The sequence below is a fragment of the Giraffa tippelskirchi genome, chromosome 13 (genome assembly GCF_054371585.1).
Source record: "Giraffa tippelskirchi isolate mGirTip1 chromosome 13, T2T-mGirTip1v1.2.pri, whole genome shotgun sequence".
Taxonomy (NCBI): domain Eukaryota; kingdom Metazoa; phylum Chordata; class Mammalia; order Artiodactyla; family Giraffidae; genus Giraffa; species Giraffa tippelskirchi.
Window position 1 is genome coordinate 38,891,710 of NC_137287.1, and position 18,488 is coordinate 38,910,197.

At 47.3% G+C, this 18,488-nt stretch overlaps 1 long non-coding RNA gene across 1 annotated transcript; it reads right to left on the minus strand.

Annotated features, from left to right (window-relative positions):
* Window positions 1-6,534: 6,534 nt before the first annotated feature.
* LOC145531790 (uncharacterized) lies at window positions 6,535-18,485 on the minus strand. The gene is made up of 6 exons (XR_014072752.1): window positions 17,792-18,485; window positions 9,826-10,229; window positions 8,171-8,937; window positions 7,622-7,785; window positions 6,897-7,039; window positions 6,535-6,702 (listed from the first exon to the last, which is right to left on the minus strand). It is a non-coding gene; the product is annotated as an uncharacterized LOC145531790 (long non-coding RNA).
* Window positions 18,486-18,488: the final 3 nt, after the last annotated feature.

Consider the following 18,488-nt stretch of genomic DNA (forward strand, 5'->3'; position numbering starts at 1 on the left):
AAGGAACGAGCATGCGCAGCAGGGTTTGTGAGGGGCCCGTTCCTTGGGCCAAAGTGGTTTCTCCGGGTCTTCCCCGCGCGGCCGCTGGCGGCCTGACCAATCGGCGCGCGGGGGCGGGGCCATGCGGGTACTGGGCGGGGCTGAGCGTCCAGGGGCCGGCCAGGCTACCAACCTTGGGCGGGGCTCTCCCAGGACTGGAGGGTGGGTTTAACTGAGACCATCCGACCTCCCCCAGTGTTTGATCTCGGCTCGACGCGGAGGAAGCCTGAGCAACTGTTTAAGGGCCCCGATTGTCCTCGTCGTTCTTCTGAGCGAACAGAGAGAACTTCCTTTATGCTCATCAAAGCCACTGATTCCTCTCTGCCCCCAGCATCCCTGAGGGCACAGCATCTTTGGCATTGATCCTTCTTGGACCCTCGGTCCAACCCTCGCCATTGGTCTCTTCCTCGTTTCCTCGTTTACTTCCAAACGCCCACAGGTCCAGTACTCATCTATCGGTCCGTCTATCGCCCATTGGTCCAGCCACCACTCACAGCGCACAGTCACTGCCCACTTATTCTCTGACCACCCTGTGCGGTGGGGACCGGGATTGCTCTGGTGCGGGGAGCTGCGGTGCCTGGGAGTGCTTTCCTGGACACTTGGCGGGTGGCGATCCGAGTGGTCCAGCATCCTCCGAGCTGAGGCCGGCCCTGCCTCTCACCCGCCCCAGATGCAAAGACGCCCCTGCTCCCCTCCCGCACCGCGCCTGCGCCCTCTGCTCACCTCGACCCTTCCCAGTCCTCCACTCGTCTCCCCAACCCCGGCCCTTCGCCTGGCTGGAGCCCCCAGTCTTCTGGCTGCGTGTCCTCAAGTGGACAAAATGCAGACACTGCTCCTCTAGAAAATGCCACTCCCTTGACACCCCACCCCTCCGCCTCCCTCCTCTTCCTCTAAGGCTGCTCCTGGGCTCCCTGGGCAGGGCAGGTCCAGATCCCTTGGGGCCCACCTGCCCGGGATGTCAGGCGTTTCCCATGTTCTCTGCATCTTCTCCATCCTGTGTCCTTCAGCTCACCCACATTCCCCTGTATCCTCCTCCTCAAGTCCAAACATCAGCAGAACCTGTCTGCCTCCCAAAGACTCCCAGCTCCTTCCTTCCCCCCACCCCGCTATCTGCAGATTCCTCATCCCCACCCTCGGTTCAGGTTCAGCAACCGGACTTCCAACATCCTCCAATCATTTCTCCAGGGGTCACGTCATTTCCTGGGTATTTTCTAGGTTCATTCAAAGGCCTTAGTAAGTTTCTTTTCCATTATCTATTAATAATCCGCTGACTACTGGTTGTTTCTAATTTTATTACGTTATAAATATCTTTGTATCCAAATTTGATTATCTCTGATTATCCCCTTTCATAAAATTTCAAATGAAAGAGTCAAAGAAGGCAAATATCTTTAAGGGCTTTTAGAACTTATTGCCAGATTGTCCCTAAGGAAATGCACAAGCTTGGAGTCAGATGCCTGGATTCAAATCCCAGCTCTGGCGTTAGCTAGCTGTGTGACGAGCAATTGCTTCCCCTGTCTGTGTCTCAGTTTTCTCATCTAGTAAATGGGTATAATAATATCACCCACCTCAGGGAGTCATTGTGAGAATTCACAGAGTAGCATTCTGTGGGCCATGGGTTCCAACATTTATATTTCTTAGTCCTGTGGTTCTCAGAAGTTTTGGTCTCAGAACCCCTTAAATTGTTGAGCAGCTCAAAGAGCTTTTGTTTTTTATAGGTTTCATCTATCAATATTTCCAATATCAAAGTTAATCTGAAAATATAAAATAGCAGTGACAAATACACTGACTTTTTCTTCAAACCAAAAATGAGTGAGAAGAATGGCAGTGTGCTACATTTAAAAAAAATCTATTTGGGAACTTCCCTGGCAGTCCAGTGGTTAAGACTCAGGACTCCCACTGCAGGGGGCATCGGTTCTACCCTTGGTTGGGGAAATAAGACCCCACATGATTCATGGCATGGCCCAAAAAACAATCTGCTTAATATCACATTTGAGAAAAGACAGATGGCTTCTCATATCTGTGTCTGCCTTCACTCTATAAGAATACTTTGATTTGATTGACGTGTATGAAGAAAATTTAGCCTCAGATTAAAAAAAAAATTGGAAAAGGAAGCAGTCTTTTTAGAGCCTTTTCAGATAATTATGGCTATTCTTTGATATTACACTGACACTCAGAATGTGGTAGTTTTTTGAAGGTTAGCTGCAACATGAAATCTCAAATGATATCAGTGTGCTTTTTGTGTTCTATTACATGAAACCCCACTGATCTATCTTGCACTTTGAAAGGATCTTTTATTCACATGTGATTTTGTAAATCACTTGTTGGTCTTTCCAAACATATTTGTTCACTGACTAGATCTTGCATCCGTTGACACATCTTATTATACAATATGAAAAAAATGTATAACATTCATGAATATTGCAACTCTCTAGCAATATTGGGAAGTTATGAAGCTAAAGGTGGCAGATACAATCTCCAAAATTGTACTTTTTGCCAAAAGCCTTAGAATTTTATTACTGGCAACAAATTCTGTCAGTTTGGTGTCACTGCCTTGATTCACACTAAGAACCATCATTGCTTCTCACCACTGGTGCAAAGTCATCATAGTGAAAAAGGCCACAATTTGCCTCATATTATTAATACTATGAAATATTCACGGGCCTCCTGAAAGGGCTTTGGGAACCCCTAGAGCCACCAGAATACACTTTGAGACCTGCTGTGCTATTCATTTTTCTATGAACTTGTTCATCTTTTCCTTACTGATTTAAGAAACCTTACTGAATTCAGTTAACCCTAGCATTCCACATTTGATGGAAACATTATCATTTGCATCTGGTGGGGGAGATGATTGGGAAAATTGGTGTATACATCTACACATCTGAATATTTATTTATTTACTGGCCACACCTCCCCACTTGTGAGATCTTGGTTCCCCAACCAGGAATCAAACCAGGGCCCTCGACAGTGCAAGCAGAGTCCTAACCACTGCACCACCAGGGAATTCCATATTCAGCTAAATCTAATGGTCTTTTCCAATTTGAGTTTCTTGTTTTTTAAAAAATCATCCTAGCCTTCCCCGGTGTTACAGTGGATAAGAACTGCCTGCCAATGCAGGGGACATGGGTTTGATCCCTGGTCCAGGAAGATTCCACATGCCCCGTGCAACTAAAACCCGTGTACCACAACTACTGAAGCCCACGTGCCTAGAACCTGTGCTCCACAACAAGAGAAGCTACCACAATGAGAAGCCCTTGCACCGCAGTGAAGAGTGTACCCCTCTCATCACAATTAGAGAAAGCCCAGCCGCAACAACGAAGACCCAGCACAACCAAAAATAGATCAATAAATAAAATTTTTAAAAATAAATAAAATAATCCTAAGTAAGTTCCTCCCATATTAGTATTAGTGTGTCAGTGGTACTGAACAAACTATCACAAATGGAGTGGCTGAAATAATAGAAACTTCTCATCTGACAGTTCTGGAAGCCAAAAGTTTGAGGTCAAGGTGTGGACAGGGTGGGTTCCTTCTGAGGGCTGAGTTGTTGTTCAGTCGCTCAGTTGTGTCCGACTCTTTGCGACCCCATGGACTGCAGCTCGCCAGGCTCCCCTGTCCTTCACTCTCTCCTGGGGTTTGCTCAGACTCATGTCCTTTGAGTAGCTGATGCCATCCAACCATCTCAGGGCTGAGAGGTAGAGTCTGTTCCAAGCCTCCCTCCTTGGCTTCTAGGTGCATCACCCCGACCTCTGCTTTCACCTTCACGGAGTGTCCTCCTGTGTGCATTTCTGTGCCCATATTTCCCCTTTTCATAAGGACATCTGTCATTTGAATTGGGTCCACACTAGCAAATTCATCTTAACACGATCATCTGAAGTACTTAATGGCAAAGTCCTTATTTCTAAACAAGGTCACATTCACAAGCACTGGGGATTAGGACTTGAACTTCGTGTGGGGAGTGGGGACACAATTCAATTCGTAGCATTTGCTTTGACTTGTTTCTAATGGTTTGATAATTTCTCCCTTTCCGCTCGATTCTCTCACGTTTTGGAATTTATTTTTAAAATATATTGCCAAATTGTTTCAAAACACTGATAATGCTTAGGGACCTGTCTGTAATTTTAATCGATTGAAAATTGAATTTCTCATTGCCTCCATCAAATAGTTTTTTCAGCATGTGGGATCTTAATTTCCTGACCAGAGATCAAGTCCATGCTCCCTGCAGTGGAAGCGGGGAATCTTAACCCCTGGACCACCAGGGAAGTCCCCTGGGATTTGTTTAGTCAACAAATACATGTCTAATAGTAACTAATGTATATTTCCAAAGGGAAAATTTTATTCTGTGTCAACTGTACTTCAAGGACATTGCTTTTGTAAAAAGTAAGTATTGTGAAAGGAAGAAAGAAAGAAGGGAGGGAGGAAAGAGAGGAAGGAGACGGACGAGGGGCCTGCAGTTAGCATTGAGCTTTATGTCGGAGGAGTTTGGAGTGAAGGATATCGCCTGTATTCTTCAGATAGCCAGCCATCTGCCGGGTCGTCAGTGAGAGATTCTTCCTGGCTGAATCACCACCCTCCCTCAACCCCTGCAGAAGACAAGTTAGAGCCGGCGCCCAGGCCTCAAAGGAACTGGATGGGCCTCTGAGGTCGGCTGGCTCTGACGGCATCCCCACGCGCCCCTTCCCTACCACCAGGAGCATCAGCTGCAGAGTGTACACGGTGGGAAACGTGGGTCTGCTCTCCATGTTGACCTGGGACAAGCACAGAGGTCATGTGCACAGAAGGGCTGTTTGGTTTCTCTGGTCTCCCGTTCCCCCCGCCCCGTTACTGAATAACTAGAAGATTTCCTGTTTATCCTCTGACATAGCTGTTTCGTGGCCAGTTTCACTCTTTGGCCTATCCTGAGGCGACCCAGCTTTAGCCTCAGGCTTTTTGAATTATTTATAACAGTGTAACAACTATGACATGACTCAGATGTCCATCCACTGATATGTGGATAAATAAATGCTGGCTATCCCTCAATGCAGCATTACTCAGCCATGTGCTGTGTCTATGCTAAGTTGCTTCAGTCGTGTCCAACTTTTTGTGACCTTATGGACTTGTAACCTGCCGGGCTCCTCTGTCTATGGAATTCTCCAGGCAACAATGCTGGAGTGGGTTGCCATTTCCCTCTCCAGGGGATCTTCCCAACCCAGGGATGGAACCCCGGTCTCCCACATTTCACGCAGATTCTTTACCGTCTGAGCCACCATAATAAGGGACCAAATACAGATACCTGTACAACGTGGAGGAACCTGGGAGACCTCACTGCTGGGTGAAAGAAGCCAGACGGTAAATGACAAATACTGCATGTTCTATTTATGTGAAACGCAGAGAAAAGGCAAATCCATAGAGACAGAAAGTAGACTATAATGGCTGGGGGCTGAGAGATTTGGGGGGGAATGAGGAGTGACTGCTGAAAAGGGACTGGGTTTCTTTGAGGGTTATGACAGCATTCTGTGATTAGATAATGGTGATGGTTGTAAATATACTATTAATAAAAGTCACAAAACTGTACACTCTAAAATGGTGAACATTGGGAATTCCCTGTTGGTCTAGTGGTTAGGATTCAGGGCTTTCACAGCCCTGCAAGGGTGTGGTGGCGGGAGGGGAATTCCATCCCTGGTGGGGGAACTGAGATCCTGCAAGCTGTGTGTCCAAAATTTTTTTTAATTGTTTAAATTAAAAATGGTGAATATTATGGCATGTGAATTAAATCTCAGTTAAAAAAAAAAAGAAAAAAAACCCCAGAGAATTCCCTGTGGTGTTTAGGAGTTCATGATTCCACTGCAGAGGGCACAGGTTTGACTGATCTCTGTTCAGAGAACTAGGATCCTGCATGCTGCCACACGGCATGGCAGATAAAAAGAAAAAGAAAAGAAAAAATAATAAATGTGGGAGTTTGGGATTAGAAGATGCAAATTATTATTCATAAGTTGGATAAACAAGGTCCTGCTGTATAGCAGAGGGAACTATATTCAATATCCTGTAATAAATCATAACAGGAAAGTATATGAAAAAGAATATATATATATGTGTATAACTGAATCACTTTGCTGTACAACAGCAGAAATTAACACAGCATTGCAAATCAACTATACATCAGTAAAATAAATCAAAGCATAGTTATCATAAAAATCTCAGTTGTCCACAGGAAATCAGAAAACTGGCAGGTGTGATAAATCCCACACATCTGGTGTGAGAAGTGTTGGTGTGTGACTGTAAGTGCAGGAGAGGAAAAGCAGAGTGCTTTTCCCTTGTCAGGGCCTAAGAGCACAGAGGCCCCAAAGGGCCCCCCGTGGGCTGAGAGGTGGCCCAGGCCAGGCAGCACTGGCGAAGGGCCAGGAGCCTGGTTGGGGTGGGGAGTGTTCAGGGCTGCTCAGGTTAGAGCTGGACCTCAAAGGACCCTGAATCCTGGGATTCAGAGACCAGTTCTGTAACAGAGTCAGGCACATTCAATACGTGTGTGTTCAACGAATTTATTTTTTTGCCCACAAGTTGATTTTGTTCAAACCCCAAAGATAAAATGTTGCTTCCAAGAATTCCTGACCCTAGGAAAGTGGACTCTCCAGTCTGCAGGGGGCTGGGAGAGGATTCCTTCCAATACATTTTAGGGTTCTTGTTCATTTTTACCTGCAAGAGAAGCGGGTGGGGTCAGGCAGGGCCCAGAACTGACTACGGGAGGAGGACAAAGGTGGCCATTTGGCTGGGGCCACTAGGCCTCCAGGCCAATGGAGGGAGTCCCACCACCTTCTCCCCACCGCACCTGTGCCTCCCCCAAACCACACTCAGGCCTCCCTCTTACTCACACACTCCCCGACCCCTACCTGTGGTCAACTTAGGACCTCGAAGGGCATGGTCTTTCAGTGGTCCTCATCCAGGCATAAAGGGCCATCCCAGTGACCACTATTAGCGCAGCGGGCCACACCGCAGACCCTATGGCTTTTAAACTAATAGACAGAGGAGGGGCCTATAAGGGGGGAATGAGGTCAGCTGACCTGAGTGACACCAGGGTGACCCCACAGGATGGAGACAGTGAGGGGATTGTGGGGCTCGGGGTCCCAGACTGACAGGAGGAGGTGCAGGAACCAGAGAAAAGACAGGGACACTCAACAAGATGGCCCCATCCCTGCCCCCCCACCCCCAGCTGAGCAGAAAGAATAAACTCTAAGGCAGATGCCGGCCTTGCCCCTCGCTCTGCAGTAACAATCCGGTAATTTCAGGGCAGTGACTTGGCCCTCATGGAGATGGCACCCTCTGCCTCCTGGACTGGTGGGAGGAAACAAGTGGCCGCGGGGTGGGGGGGGCACTTGGGACAGGACTGCCTGGGAGGAGCCCTTCCGGGTAAGCCAGGTATGGGCTCTAGGGTCTGGGGCGAGCGGGGCACTCTGGCTCCTCAAGCATGACTCCAGCCAGACCCAGGCTTCCAGGAGGGGGTGGAGGCCGAGCAGTCCCTCAGGTCCCCTGAACATCCTGGTCTGTAGCTGGGGATGTGCTGGGGTCTCAGTCCAGGGGAAGCAGTCTCCCACCCCCACCCCAGGGCCCTGGAGACCTCATCTGTTCTAGAAACAACCAGGGTCCTGCTCTTGTGCTGGCGGCTGTGGGCTGGGCCTGGTCAGGTCTGGCTGGTTTCCAGGGGGAGACTTGTCTCTCACCACATGGATGATTATCGCGCTTTTCAATTCTGTCATCTTCTTAAGGTATCAGAGTTCACCCCTGTCGGGGGAACACCTGTAGTCATCTTCCTTCCCACACACTCTGACTCCCCCAAGTTCCCTGGGGCCCCCCCCACCCCAGCAGAGACTGAAGCCCGGCCCCAACTCTTCTGGAGGGGTCGCCCAGACAAGAGACAAGTGCCACTTGCCTGGAGCTGACCTCGGGAGGATGGGGGTCCCCTGGAAAGTGACAGTGGGGTACAGGCTGGGCTACCCCAGGGATTGCTGGGTTGCTGGGTGTGGAGAAAGGAGCATCTAGGTCCCCTCCCTCCCCTCTCCCACCCACTTCCTGCCCAACTACCCCCACCCCCAGCCTGTTCAAAGGTACCCCCACATGTTGGTGGAGCAGCAATCCCACTCTGCTCCCCAGTCTGGCACCCCCTCACCTTTTGAAGGAAGCCAAGCTCTCTCCTCTCCGACTCTCAGCTGTAACTGGGCCAGATCAGCAAACAGACTTGTGAGTGCTATTTCCTTTCTTCTCCCTCCTGTGCACGGCACCCCACCACCAGGGCTTCTTAGAAAAGCAGTAGCTTCCCTGAAACCATGCTTCGGAGATCATGTGTCTGACTCTTTGCGACCCCTATGGGCCGTAGCCCGCCAGGCTCCTCTGTTCATGGGATTCTCCAGGCAAGAATAATGGAGCGGGTTGCCGTGCCCCGCTCCAGAGGATTTTCTCAAACCAGAGATCAAACCTGCGTCTCTTACATCTCCTGTATTGGCAGGCGGGTTCTTTACCACTACTGCCACTGGAAAGCAATGGTTTGTTCCATTGTTCTCTTTCGCCTGCTCTGCAACAAAAGCTTTTACAGGTACCAGTTGTGAGATGACTCAGGGCTCCATGGGTGCAGATGAGGGGGAGAGGGAGTGCCCAGCACCTGGGCGGGCTTCCCATGTAGCTGGTAAAGGAGGCATGGAGAGGCGGTAGGCCACAGGCTGCAGAAAATGGAGCCAAAGACCCCATAACTTGGAGCCCTTTGGAGAGGAGGCTGAGCTCCTGCGTAAACACAGCTGCAAGTCCAGCAGCTCAGTCCAGTCCCTGCCCACTCAGTAGCCTCCAGCTTGTACTGATCAGAATCCCTGTAGCCAATAGTTTTGGCAGCAGACGTTTACTCTGGGAGGTCCCAGCCGGGAGCCTTCAGTCCTGGGAGACTTCCTGGAGGAGGTGACACTTGGGCTTGGGAGGGCAGTGACTTGGGGAGGGCTGGGTCCTGGGGAGGGCTAGCTAGCAGTAGGCAGCCTGAGGCTTCCTGGGGACAGGTCCTGCAGGGGGAGGCCCGGAGTCTCTGACACATATAAAACACCACTCATCTTACCATCTACCACCCACCTTGTATCATCTACTTCCTTATCTTGGCAGAGAATACAGCCTGCCTGATGCATGTACCTTGACAACCAGGAGAACTGTGTTGCTCTTTTAATGCAAGGTTTTTGTAACAGTGAAAAAACCTTGCATTAAAAGAGCAACACAGTTCTCCTGGTTGTCAAGGTACATGCATTTAGGTTTTTCCCATTTTTTTCATATTATGGATTTGTGCCAATACTATGCATGCACGGATGTCTCCTTCTGACCTTTAGCTGGCATCGCGCTCTGTGGCCTCTCCAGGGAGTGGTTCCCACCAATGCTCTGAGGGCTCTGCAGTGTGGGGTACCAGCTGAGGGAGTGCCACTTTATATTTTTGTAAAATACGCTTACATTTTTACAAAGAATGTTTACATTTTTATAAAATACATTTATATTTTTATAAAATATGCTTATTTTTATAAAATATGTTTATATTTTTATGAAATATGCTTATAATTTTTAACTGATATTTTTGATTGGTTGGTCTTTTATTTTCAGTGTTTAGGATTTTTTTTTTTCCCCTCAGTATTTTTTAAGATTGAAAAAGTGGCATAATTCATCTGAATTTTCATGAAGCCTCAACAGCTAAGAAATAAAGGTAGTGCTCTAAAAAAGTCCTAGAAACCCCCAAGTTGCAGAGAGCATACACCCGGAGAAGAAAGGGATGGGGAGAACAGTGCATTCTGGTCTGTGGCTTACCTGTATGCATAAGCTTCCCAGGGCTGCCATAACAAATTGCCACAAATGGTGTGGCTCAAAACAACAGGAATTTGTCTCCCGCAATCTGGAGGCCAGAAGTCCTAATTCGAGGCGTTGCAGAGTCTCCCACCCCTCCAGAGGCCCTGGAGGAGGAGTCTCCCAGCCTCTCTCAGCATCTGGTGGCTGCTGGCGTCCCTTGGTTTGTGGTTGCATCCCTCTTATCTCTGCCTCCATCTTCCTACAGCCTTCTCTCCTGTGCATCTGTCTCCTCTCTCAACTCATGGTGATTTCGTTTGGAGATCTTTCACTGGTTACCTCTGCCAAGCCCTTTGCTCCAAATAAAGTCACATTCTGAGGTTCCAGATGAACATGAAGTTTGGGGGGCCACTAGTCAACACACTACACTGTAGGATACAAATTACGTTTCAAAGGAAAATTAAGAAATCTTTTTGGGGACTTCCCTGGTGGCTCAGGGGTAAAGAATCTGTCTACCATTGCAGGAGATGCGGGTTTGATCCCTGATTCAGGAAGATCCCACAAGCCGTGGAGACACTGAGCCCAAGCGGCAAAACTGCTGAGCATGTGCTCTAGAGCCCAGGAGCCGCAACAAGAGAAGCCGCTGCAATGAGAAGCCAGAGCACCGCAACTAGTGAGTAGCCCCTACTCGCTGCAACTAGAAAAAAACCTGAGCAGCAACGAAGACCCAACACGGCCAAAAATAAATAAATAAATACAATTTTAAAAGAAAAAAAAATCTTTTAGGAGGTTTCATAAAGATTGAAGGGGAAGCCCAGAGGCTGGGAGCCTGGAGAGGAGACTGTCTATAGAGTCCAGAAATGAAAACATTTGTCCCTACAGTAACCTGCATACTAATGTTCACAGCAGCACTATTCACAATAGCCACAATGTGGAAACAACTCAAAAGTCCGTCAGTGAATGCTGGGTAAATAAAATGTGGTTTATATACATTCAACGGGATATTGTCATAAAAAAAGAATGAAATGCTGACACGTGCTACAACATAAACCTTAGAAACATTATGCTAAGTACAATAAGCTGGGTGTGAAAGGACAGATAGACTCCACCCTATGAGTGCTGGGGTGCACACAGCAGGACTAATATAATTTCCCAGCTTTAAGAATGCAGAAACAGCCTGGATCGGCAACAGAGACATCAATGGTTTAATGAATGGGAGGATCTTAACACATCTGAGCAGGCCTTCCCTGGTGGCTCAGACAGTAAAGAATCTTAACACAGGAGACCTGGGTTCGATCCCTGGATTGGGACGATCCCCTTGAGAAGGAAATGGCTACCCACTTCAGTATTCTTTCCTGGAAAATTCCATGGATGAGGAGCCTGGCAGGCTATACAGTCCATTGGGTTCCTAAGAATTGGACACAAGTGAGCAACTTTCACTTACATGTCTGCACAAGGTCCTGGAGCAACCACCTCATCATGCGGGGTTGAGAGTGGGCAGGACAAAGTGGCAGGCTTGGCTCCCAGGCACACTCCTTAGTGCCCCTTTAATAAAAACAATCACTAGCTGGGGCCTGGGGCAGGTATGTAAGAAGGTCAGTCTTGTGCTTAAGAAGCAAGTGAAGCAGGTGCTGGCCGGACAGGGCGTGCACAGAGAGCAAAAGGACAGCCCTCTTAAGGGGCCCAATCGAGCAATGAGGAATCTAGAACTGATGCAGGAAGGGGTCCCCTTCTAGGGCCTGACAGTGGGCTCTTGTCTAACATTCAGAAATGAATTGTCTGAGGAGACACACATGCTGACAAAGCAAGAGACTTTACTGAGAAAGGGTGCCTGGGCAGAGAGCCGCAGGGTGAGAAAACTCAGGGGTCTCGAGGTTTGCAGTCTCGGGGTTTATGGTGATGGGGTTAGTTTCTGGCCAATCATTCTGACTTGGGGTGCTTCTTGGTGGCGAGTGCGTTGCTCAGCCAAGGTGGATTCCAGGAAGAAGGATTCTGGGAGGACACATGGACTGGTGTCTCCTGTCTCCTTTTGACCTTTCACTAGTTCTTTTGTTTGGTGGTGTCTTGTTAGTTTCATGTTCCTTATTAGGATCTCCTGTTGTAGAATATAACTCATGCCAATGATAACTAGGTGCCTGGCCAGGATGGACAGTTTCAATCATAACAGGCAAATTCATAGAGAGAAAACAGAATAGAGTTTACCAAGGGCTGGGGTTAGGAAGTAGTTATTGTTTAACGAGTACAGAGTTTCAGCTTGGGGGATGAAAAAGTTCTGGAAATGGATAGTGGTGATGGTCGCACACCACTGTGAATGTATTTAATGCCATGGAATTGTACATTCAGAAATTAGTTTAAATGGTAAAATTTACATTCATGTGCATTTTACCACACACAAAACAACTACACTGTAGTAACATTCCTGACCTATGAGGTTAGCCAAAATGGAAAAGCACAGCAAGGTAGTCTGTTGGTGAAGCAGTGGGAAACAGGCCCTCTCATATTCTGCCAGTGGGAATGCAACCTGGTACAACCCTTACAGAGAGGGATCAGTCCTTACTAACAAAACTACGTTTGTCTTTACCTTTTGCCTTAGCAATCCGACTTCTAGGAATTTACCTTGAAGACATTGTTGTTGCAACCCCATAGCCTGTAGCCCAGTTGGCTCCTCTGTCCATTGGATTTTCCAGGTAAGAATCAGTTCAGTTGAGTCGCTCAGTCGTGTCCGACTCTTTGCGACCCCATGAATTGCAGCACGCCAGGCCTCTCTGTCCACCACCAACTCCCAGAGTCTACCCAAACCCATGTCCATCGAGTCGGTTATGCCATCCAACCATCTCATCCTCTGTCATCCCCTTCTCCTCCTGCCCCCAATCCTACCCAGCATTAGGATCTTTTCCAATGAGTCAACTCTTTGCATGAGGTGGCCAAAGTATTGGAGTTTCAGCTTCAACATCAGTCCTTCCAATGAACACCCAGGATTGATCTCTTTTAGAATGGACTGATTGGATCTCCTTGCAGTCCAAGGGACTCTCAAGAGTCTTCTCCAACACCACAGTTCAAAAGCATCAATTCTGCGGCGCTCAGCTTTCTTCACTGTCCAACTCCCACATCCATACATGACCACTGGAAAAACCATAGGCTTGACTAAACGGACTTTTGTTGGCAAAGTAATGTCTCTGCTTTTAAATATGCTATCTAGGTTGGCCATAACCTTCCTTTCAAGGAGTAAGCGTCTTTTAATTTCATGGCTGCAATCACCATCAGCAGTGATTTTGGAGCCCCAAAAAATAAAGTCTGACACTGTTTCCACTGTTTCCCCATCTATTTCCCATGAAGTGATGGGACCAGATGCCATGATCTTAGTTTTCTGAACGTTGAGCTTTAAGCCAACTTTTTCACTCTCCTCTTTCACCTTCATCAAGAGGCTCTTTAGTTCTTCTTCACTTTCTGCCATAAGGGTGGTGTCATCCGCATATCTGAGGTTATTGATATTTCTCCCGGCAATCTTGATTCCAGCTTGTGTTTTCTCCAGCCCAGCCTTTCTCATGATGTACTCTGCATATAAGTTAAATAAGCAGGGTGACAATATACAGCCTTGACGTCCTCCTTTTCCTATTTGGAACCAGTCTGTTGTTCCATGTCCAGTTCTAACTGTTGCTTCCTGACCTGCATACAGGTTTCTCAAGAGACAGGTCAGACGGTCTGGTATTCCCATCTCTTTCAGAATTTTCCACAGTTTATTGTGATCCACACAGTCAAAGGATTTGGCATAGTCAATAAAGCAGAAATAGATGTTTTTCTGGAACTCTCTTGCTTTTTCGATGATCCAGCAGATATTGGCAATTTGATCTCTGGTTCCTCTGCCTTTTCTAAAACCAGCTTGAACATCTAGAAGTTCATGGTTCACGTATCACTGAAGCCTGACTTGGAGAATTTTGAGCATTACTTTACTAGCATGTGAGATGCGTGCAATTGTGCAGTAGTTTGAGCATTCTTTGGCATTGCCTTTCTTTGGGGTTGGAACGAAAACTGACCTCTTCCAGTCCTGTGGCCACTGCTGAGTTTTCCAAATTTGCTGGCATATCGAGTGCAGCTCTTTCACAGCATCACCTTTGAGGATTTGAAATAGCTCAACTGGAATTCATCACCTCCACTAGCTTTGTTCATAGTGATGCTTTCTAAGGCCCACTTGACTTCACATTCCAGGATGTCTGGCTCTAGGTGAGTGATCACACCATCGTGATTATCTGGGTCGTGAAGATCTTTTTTGTACAGTTCTTCTGTGTATTCTTGCCATCTCTTCTTAATATCTTCTGCTTCTGTTAGGTCCATACCATTTCTGTCCTTTATCGAGCTTATCTTTGCATGAAATGTTCCTTTGGTATCTCTAATTTTCTTGAAGAGATCTCTAGTCTTTCCCAATCTGTTGTTTTCCTCTATTTCTTTGCACTGATCGCTGAGGAAGGCTTTCTTATCTCTTCTTGCTATTCTTTGGAACTCTGCATTCAAATGGGAATATCTTTCCTTTTCTCCTTTGCTTTTCGCTTCTCTTCTCTTCCCAGCTATTTGTAAGGCCTCCTCAGACAGCCATTTTGCTTTTTTGCATTTCTTTTCCATGGGGATTGTCTTGATTCTTGTCTCCTATACAATGTCACAAACCTTTGTCCATAGTTCATCAGGCACTCTATCAGATCTAGTCCCTTAAATCTATTTGTCACTTCCACGGTATAATCATAAGGGATTTGATCTAGGTCATACCTGAATGGACTAGTGGTTTTCCCTACTTTCTTCAATTTAAGTCTGAATTTGGCAATAAGCAGTTCATGATCTGAGCCACAGTCCGCTCCCGGTCTTGTTTTTGCTGACTGTATAGAGCTTCTCCATCTTTGGCTGCAAAGAATATAATCAATCTGATTTCCGTGTTGACCATCTGGTGATGTCCACGTGTAGAGTCTTCTCTTGTGTTGTTGGAATAGGGTGTTTGCTATGACCAGTGCGTTCTCTTGGCAAAACTCTATTAGCCTTTGCCCTGCTTCATTCTGTACTCCAAGGCCAAATTTGCCTGTTACACCAGGTGTTTGTTGACTTCCTACTTTTGCATTCCAGTCCCCTATAATGAAAAGGACATCTTTTTTGGGTGTTAGTTCTAAAAGGTCTTGCAGGTCTTCATAGAACCGTTCAACTTCAGCTTCTTCAGCGTTACTGGTCAGGGCATAGACTTGGATTACTGCGATACTGAACGGTGTGCCTTGGAAACGAACAGAGATCATTCTGTCGTTTTTGAGATTGTATCCAAGTACTGCCTTTCGGACTCTTTTGTTGACCATGATGGCTACTCCATTTCTTCTAAGGGATTCTTGCCCACAGTAGTAGATATAATGGTCATCTGAGTTAAATTCACCCATTCCAGTCCATCTTAGTTCGCTGATTCCTAGAATGTCGACATTCACTCTTGCCATCTCCTGTTTGACCACTTCCAATTTGCCTTGATTCATGGACCTAACATTCCAGGTTCCTATGCAATATTGCTCTTTGCAGCATCAGACTTTGTGTCTATCACCAGTCACATCCACAGCTGGGTATCGGTTTTGCTTTGGCTCCATCCCATCCTTCTTTCTGAAGTGATTTCTCCACTGATCTCCATTAGCATATTGGGCACCTACTGACCTGGGGAGTTCATCTTTCAGTGTCCTATCTTTTTGCCTTTTCATACTGTTCATGGGGTTCTCAAGGCAAGAATACTGAAGTGGTTTGCCATTGCCTTCTCCAGTGGACCACATTCTGTCAGACCTCTCCACCATGACCCAGCCGTCTTGGGTGGCCCCACACAGCATGGCACTGAGCAACAAACACTTTCACACTTTTTCACTTTCACAAACTAGACATTTCATGAGAAAATTGGTTGACTCCTTCTTAACCAAATGATCAGAATCAGATCAAAGTCAGTGTTGGCAGTAATGGAACTATTGGGCAGAATGTATCTCTTCCTACTATACACTGAGAACATGTATCACTTCCCTGGTCTTCCTGCCAAAAATGTGTAATCTGCATTTAAAAAATATGATGAAACATCAGACATACCCACATTTAGGGACCTTCTATAAAATAAATGGCTTGCACTCTTCAAAAAATGGTAATGCCATGAATTACAAAGAATCAGCAACTCTTCCGGATTAAGATGTCTAAGAACACAACATTTATGATTTTGAATTTTCTTTTGCTATTAAGGATATTATCAGAACAATTTATAACACCTCTATATAAAGTTTGTAGATTATTTCAATGTTACTTTTTTAATTTTGAAAACCGTACTGTGGATATGTAGGCTTCCCAGGTTGCACAGTGGTAAAGAATCCATCTGCTAATGCAGGAGATGTGGGTTCGATCCCTGGGTTGGGGAGATCCCCCTGGAGTAGGAAACAGCTATCTGCTCCAGTATTCTTGCCTGGAAAATTCCATGGACAGAGGAGGCTGGTGGACTACAGTCTATGGGGTTGCAAAGAGTCGGACACGACTGAACAACTGAGCACATAGACTGTGGATATGTAAACGAATTCATAGTTCTCATAATTCATCCTTTTCTCACAGGAATAGGACGTTCTCACAAGCATTAAATGCAGTGATCCACATACAGAACTTAGCACAAAATATTCAGTAAATACAGGTGAAACCATTCACCTCAGATTGGGACTTGAACCCATGTGCTGGGATCTGAACCCAGCCAAAACCCTGCTTGGGACTCTAACCCACAGCTTTCCAACTGAGATTACACCTGGTTGCAGGATTACACACTAATGAAGCTCAGGTTCTTGATGTCTCATGGCAAAAAGAACTCAGTGAGATCAGGATGGCGGGGCAGGGGTGTGAATGTGTGCCCGCGGCTGATCCCTGTCGTGTGGCAGGGGCTACCGCATTGTTGTGAAGTGATTGTCCTCCAATTAAAATAAATCAATAAACTTAAAAAAAAACAAACCTCAGCGACAGATAGTGATATGCAAGAAGGTAATTTATCTAGAGAGAAACTCAATCCACAGAATGTGGGCCATCTCAGAGGGTGAGTGCAGCCTCAAAACATGGTGTAGTTAGCTTTTATGGACTGGGTCCTCTCATAGGCTAATGAATGGGAGAATTCTTCCAACTAATTTGGGGAAGGGGCAGAGATTTCCAGGAATTGGACCACTGCCCAGTTTTTGGTCTTTGATGGTTGGCCTTGGAACTGTCATGGGGCCTCTGGTGGGTCATCTAGCTCACCGATATGTTAAAATGAGTGTATACTGAGGCTAACATTCTAGTCAAAGTTGACTTGTCTGCCACCTTGAACCCATTTAATTCTAATCAGTGTTTATCTCGGTTCCTCAGGATATATCATTTTTTCAAAGATTGTTCCCCACCTCCGACCCTCCTATCTCTTGCGAAGAATATCATTGAGAATCTGGTTACAGGAAAGGGTCTTACTGAAGGTGGTGGGTTTTAAGAAACTATCACCCTTCACCCTCACCTGAGAAATATCAGCTTAAGCCCACAAAGGACAGGCTTTTCCACTTTGCCATAAATCACTCCAACGTGCGTCCAACTCAGGGAAGCACTTGCCAGGAGTTCAAGAAGGTAAGATTACAACATCAGCGCCGGCACCTTTAAGCCAAAGCTATAGCCCTAGACCAAGCGGTGGGTTGCCCCGGTCCAGCTTATGAGGTGAGTTTATCTTTCCACGATTACAAAGAAAACCTAGTAACATCAGATAAAAAGTCAAAGGGACCACAGTTCATTAAGTGGCTGCTGCTACATGCTGCCTTCACCCCCACCCCCACCAGAGATAACCCGGACGACTGGCCTGCCTGAAAAGCCTAGCTTCTCCCAACTCTGCTCTGAGGGAGACTGGCTGGTTTTCAGGCTCAAGCAAAACGGATTTAAAAACATTAACCTAAGACATTCTGCAGAGGGCTGACAAACTTGGTGGTGGGGGGGGGCGGGGGGGTTGTAACGTTTTTACCGTGCCACGTATGTAACACGCCTCATGTTCTGCAGGAGAAAAGTGCACCTCTGTCTGGCCCCCTTACTCGTAGTCATAAAAAAAAAAAATCATTCCTCAGGGGCAGCCAGTCCGGTTCAGAGGATGGAAACTGCGAACACCACGGTCTGCTGGTTCAGCTCTTGGCTCAGGCCCTGGGCCTGTAGCTGGGCTCTGGGATTACCGGGGTGTCCGCCGCCCGGGGTCTGGGGGGCGGGTACTCCTGGGTCCGGAAGGATGGGTGCAGCACGGCCCCCGGGCTCACCTCAGGAGCCGTGCGGTCACTTGGAGGCAGCGGTGTTATTGGCCTCGGGCCCATTGCCTCCTAACATGGGAGACAAAATGGCGGCCTCGTGGGGTGGGGGGGCGAGGAGAACGAAGCTACCTACGGGTTCCACGCCACGCTAGAACTACGACTCCCAGGATGCTCTGGGTCGAAGGCGGGAGCGATCGAGGGCTAGCGTCGCTAGGCCCTATGTCCTCCTGCTTCCCCGTCGGAAACCCTCTGGAATGCGTTGCTCGCTCCGTTCCGCTCCCCAGACCCTCCTCCCAACTGGCTGACGGGAATCGTAGTTCATCGACAACAAAGTTGAACCTCCTTCGGGACTCGAGAGACTACACTTCCCGTGCTGATTCGGCGCCTGCGCACAAGGCCGCAGAGCGTACTACGGTTCCCGAC